Source organism: Myotis nattereri (assembly GCF_964212035.1).
Source record: "Myotis nattereri genome assembly, chromosome: 15".
NCBI classification, from domain to species: Eukaryota; Metazoa; Chordata; class Mammalia; order Chiroptera; family Vespertilionidae; genus Myotis; species Myotis nattereri.
The window spans coordinates 49,839,367-49,845,317 of record NC_138090.1 but is presented as its reverse complement, the minus strand read 5'-3'; positions in this window follow the sequence as shown (position 1 = coordinate 49,845,317).

The window sequence follows — 5,951 nt, the reverse complement described above, 5'->3', positions numbered from 1 at the left end:
TGTCAGGGAGCGAAGTGCCCAGCTCTGGGGTGGGGCCTAGGACGCCCCAACAGGAAGCCCTGGGGGAGAGACTGTGGCCAGGCTGGAAGGGAAACTTGGCCTCCACAGGAGTTGGGGGGTGTAGTGTCTGAGAAATCTTCCTGTCTCCCCTCCTCAACCCCACGTCACCCCCAACTCTGCAGGTAAATGTACTGAGGCCCTGAAAGGCTGAGTGGTGTGTCCAGATGTGAATCGGAAAGTGACCACCTTGCAGAGGATGTGTAAGTGGGGACGGAGGTCGCCCAGGGGCCAGCACACTCAGAGCTGGTCCTGGTGACTTGGGGGGGGGGGGGACCCGCCCTCCAGCTGGAACTGTCGAACATTCTGGAAAAGGATCATTTTAATATTTTTTTATAACAAGTGCTGGCAAAAGAGAAAGGATTTTAGATCCAAGTCCAGTGGAGGGTGGAGCCCAGGGGCAAAGCTGAGAGTTAAAGGCCTTTCTTTGCTCTGAGGGCTTTTTGGGGACGTGGGACACACTTGTGTTGGCTCGAAGGTCCCATCGGAAACGGACGCCCCATTTGGCGGGACCTCAGCACAGCAGCAGCACTGCCGCCTGAAAGTTCATGAAAACCCACCTTCCTGGCCCCTCATCGCTGGGTCCCATTTCAGAGCCCCACCTAGGCTGATGGGAAGTGTTCCCTTTCTGCTCCATCTGTGTCCCAACCCGGGCATCACAAACCCTGACATTACATTCCTGCTGCTGGAGCACATAGTGGGGCTTCTGTGTGCCTCGCTGCCCTGGACTGATGGAATCTCAAGGGAGGAACCAATGAGCACGGGTGGGGGCGGGGGGGATATCAAAGGCCTTCAGGATAACATCACAGTCAGCTAGGGATGCAGGAGGCTCCCCTGGTGGGATAGAGGGTGAGATCAGCAAGCCCCACACCTAACGCAGCAGCACCGGGTCCGAGTCCAGCAAGGGAAGCACAATAAGTAAAAGCTATGGAAATTCCAAAGAAAATGAAGCTGACTTTCTCCATCAAGGATTGTGTCTTCATAGGAAAATCCACAAGTACATACAGACACATGTAGGGGCTTGAGAAGAGAGTCAGCAAGGTTTCTAGAGACAAAATCAAATTGCAAAACTCAAATGCATCCGTATAGCAGTGACCAACGAAACACAGGATGGTATAAAGATGTCATGGTCACATCAACATTTACGATGTTCCTGGAACATTCAGAGATGCCCATCACAAATATCTACTATGCACTTCCTCAGGGGAGGAAATGATACATCTGTTTGGGAGGACTTTGCAGGTGTAAATAGATAGCCCTGGCCGGATGGCTCTGTTGGTGGAAGCATCCTCCCTACAGCACATTGGTTGCAGGTTCAATTCCAGGTCAGGGCACATACCTCGTTTCCATACCAGCTCAGAACAAGTATGGAAGGCAACCGATTTATGTTTCTCTTCTCTCTCTCTCTCTCTCTCTCTCTCTCTCTCTCTCTCAGCCACAAGGTATAGGCTGAAATCCAGGAACAATTCTCCCTCCCCGGAACCTGTAGGAGGAACCAACCCTGCCCACACCTTGATCTGACCCCATGAGGCTCAGTTTGGACTCCTGAACCCCCCGGAAGGGTAACAGAACACACTCGTGTTGGTTTAAGCCACCAAGTTCCAATGGAAGCCCTGGGGCGGCTCTAGGGCCGGATCCATACATACCACGCCCTTGGAGATGCTTTGTGAATATTAACTCATCTAGTGCTCAGGACGACCCTAGGAAGTAGGTGCTGCTGTTCCCATTTTATCTCAGAGGAAACAGGCACAGAGAGGCTACGCCAGGTGCCCCAGGTCACACAGCCGGCTGGGGGCCGGGAGCAGGGATTCCACAGCATCTGTCCTGCCCAGACCAAGCGGGCGGGGAGGCCTCTCTGTACTGCAGAGGTCGTGGATTTGGGGTCCTGTCTGCCCTCCCCACCGGGATGTGAGCTCTGAGAGCGGGACTTCCTCTGACCCACAGAGGCATTTAAAGAACCTGTGGCCCGAGCTGGTGTGACTCAGTGGATAAAGCGTCAGCCTGCGGACTGAAGGGTTCCTGGTTCGATTCCGGTCAAGGGCACATGCCAGGGTTGCGGGCTTGATCCCCAGTAGGGGGCGTGCAGGAGGCAACTGATCAATGATTCTCATCATTGATGTTTCTACTCTCTCTCCCTCTCCTTTCCACTCTGAATTCAATAAAAAAAATATTATTAATATTTTTTTAAAGAGGAACCTGCGGAATGAAGAGGGATGAATGGATCCCAGAGTGACCATATCCCTTTGACGGAGTCCTCCTGCCGCGCTTTGCTCGCGGGCCATGTTCCTGATCAGGACTTCTGGTCCCGGTAAACCGGGCGACCAGGAAATCACCGCCTGGAACAGAGAGGATCCGGCAGGACCCGCTCACGGCGGAGCACGGGCGCCACCAGGCGGCGGAGTGTAAGACAGCGCGGCCCGGAGACCCCAAATGTTTGCTTAGGACAAAGCGAGTTGCTATCCAGTGTGCGCAGCGGGAGCGGGTGAGGGTGGGGGTGGAGCTGGGGGGGGGTGGGGCTCGAGGTGGGGGGGCCTCGACCGTGGCTTCCAAACTTTTCTGATGCACAGTCAGAAACCATTTCATATCAACATAATTTCACGAAATACCACCCTATCCTGCATGTTTTTATTCTTTCTAGTATTCCTATTTTTAAATGCTGGTCAAAATCCTTTAAGTGCATTCTGACTCTATAACGGGTGCCCATCTGAGCCATTTTTTAGCTCACAAAGAATATGATGGAGAAAGCTTTAGCCCCCAGGCCCGGTCCCCTCCACCGCCCAGGTGACTTCACTCCACATCTGCAGCCTCTCGGGTCCAGGGTAGCCATCCCTGACTTCCAGATGAGGAACCTGAGCTCAGAGAGGCCAAGACACCTGCTCAAGGCCACACAGCTTGGACCTGCAGTGCCCGCTTCTGCCTCATCCTGGAGGAGAAAAACCACTCGATGCTTCTAATCTCATGGTTACCCAGCAAAGTTTAATTTAGTCCTTCCTCCATTTTTGCTAAGATTGAGCTGCACTGGCCTGTAATGTACAATGTAAATGACTGGAATGCAGAGCTCAGGCTAAAAATGGCAAGCCTTCCTATGTGACATGTGACTGAAGTGGAGATAAAGAGTCTGAAGAGCCCTAGCCGGTTTGGCTCAGTGGATAGATCGTCGGCCTGCAGACTGAAGGGTCCCAGGTTCGATTCCGGTCAAGGGCATGTACCTTGGTTGCGGGCACATCCCCAGTAGGGGGTGTGCAGGAGGCAGCTGATCGATGTTTCTCTCTCATCAATGTTTCTAACTCTCTATTCCTCTCCCATCCTTCCTGTAAAAAATCAGTAAAATATACTTTTTAAAAAAAAGTCTGAAGAGTCTGTTTCTTTAAAAAAAAAAAAAAAGTGTTTCTATTCTAGATTGTCCAAACTAGCCATCTCACTTAAATGTATGTAAAGGTGACGGCCCAAACATGGGAGTCATCTCCTGAGCAGCAGGTGGCAAGGACAGCCCAGGCCCAGGTCCATGGGGATGCCGGAGCCTGGAGGGGAGGTACCACTGAAGACCCTTGGCCCCGAGGGCCTTGGCTGCTGCGGGCAAACTTGAACTTGGATCTTGAAATGTCCACCTGCTCCTGCCTGGTAGCAACACCAGTCACGGATGCTTCAAACTAAATTCAAGCTCCGAGGGTCCCTATCCTCCCAGCTACGTGTATTCAGGGTGACCAGCCACAGGAAGGCGGGGCTGTGGACAAAAACCCAGAGCCTATTTTTTTTTTAATATATTTTATTTATTTTTTACAGAGAGAAAGGGAGAGGGATAGAGAGTTAGAAACATCGATGAGAGAGAAACATCGATCAGCTGCCTCCTGCACACCCCCTACTGGGGATGTGCCCGCAACCAAGATACATGCCCTTGACAAGAATCGAACCCGGGACCCTTGAGTCTGCAGGCTCACGCTCCATCCACTGAGCCAAATCGGTCAGGGCTCAGAGCCTATTTTTTAAAAAATCTTTATTCTGCTCAGGAGATGAAGGATAATGAAAAACCAGGAGCTACTTAAAAGGAAGATGACCCTCACCATGAGAAACTGGTGCCCAGTGTGTTTCCTGTGGGCGCCGGAACATTACCGCAGACTTAAAAGTGGGTGCTAGTCCCTTAAAATGACAGTTACTCTCTCAGTTCTGGAGGCCAGAAACCCGGAATCAAGGTGTCAGCAGGGCCACTCCCTCTGAAGACTCTAGGGCAGTGATGGCGAACCTATGACACGCGTGTCAGAGGTGACACGCAAACTCATTTTTTTGGCTGATTTTTCTTTGTTAAATGGCATTTAAATATATAAAATAAATACCAAAAATATAAATCTTTGTTTTACTATGGTTGCAAAGATCAAAAAATTTCTGTATGTGACACGGCACCAGAGTTAAATTAGGGTTTTTCAAAATGCTGACACGCCGAGCTCAAAAGGTTCACCATCACTGCTCTAGGGCAAGCATGTCAAACTCGCCGCCGGCGGGCCACATGCTTGCTTGAGGGGGCTCCTTCCTGGGCTCTTCCCATTCCTGGTGGTCGCCGCATCCCTGGGCTTGTGGCCGCATCACTCCAATTTCCGCCGCCTCCTTCATGGGGCCCTTTCCTTCTCTGTGTTCTTTCTGTCTCTTTTCTTAAAAATATGTATTTTATTGATTTTTTTACAGAGAGGAAGGGAGAGGGACAGAGAGCTAGAAACATCGATGAGAGAGAAACATCGATCAGCTGCCTCCTGCACACCTCCTACTGGGGATGAGCCCGCAACCCAGGTACATGCCCTTGACTGGAATCGAACCTGGGACCTTTTAGTCTGCAGGCCAACGCTCTATCCACTGAGCCAAACCTGTCAGGGCTCTCTGTCTCTTATTAGGACCCTGGTGATTGAATTTAGAGCTCCTCTCTGCCTTTTTTCCAAATAGGGTCACATTCACAGATTCTGGGAATTAGGATTGTGGACAGATCTTCTGAGGGGCCACCAACCCACGACAGACCCCAAAGGCTAAAGGATCAGGGGTGACCAAGAGTCACACTCATTTCCCCCAGCTCATGGGATTGCAAGTGTCAACCAACAGCTAATTGGGGAGGGGCGATGGGAAATACTGCTGAATGGGCAGAGGTTTATTGGGGGGGGGGGGGTAAGGGTTGCAACGTTCTGGAACTAGAGAGAGGTGATGTTGCACAACATTGCGAATGCACTCAATGCCACTGCATTGATCACTTTAACAGTGATCAACAATAGCTTCCCTCTGTGCGAACTGAGATAATGTGCTAAGTGCTTAAAATAGTGCTTGGGACATGGTAAACCCTCAGTAGCTGTAGGGCAACATGCCCACCACAGCTGCCAGCCCATCTCCCACTTACCTCCCAACGACCTGGGAGGCTTTAACCAGACAGGGGGTTCCTCCGCATGGGGCGCCCCACAACTCCAGTTGCAGCCGCCCCACCCTCTGTTTTGGTGTCACCTTTTTCGATGTGTGTGACAAGGACCGTGGGGAGCCAGCACCTTTGGCAATCCTTTGTTTTGCCAAGTAATTAGTGGTCTGAATCTAAAAGGGGTGTTGTATCATTTTTTTAAAATATATTTTTATTGATTTCAGAGAGGGAGGGAGATACAAACATCAGTGAGAGAGAGAATCATTGATCGGCTGCCTCCTGCACACCCCCTACTGGGGATCCGGCCCGCAACCCAGGCATGTGCCCATGACCGGAATCGAACCCAGGACCTTTTAGTCCGCAGGCCAACGCTCTATCCACTGAGCCAAACCGGCTAGGGCTGCTGTATCATTATCAGTTCAGTCAGTCCCATCATGGCCTTGGCTGTGTAGCAAGTGTGTGGTCCTGACCGTAAGTATTTTGCTATTTCTTTTTTTGTTTGTTTATCCTC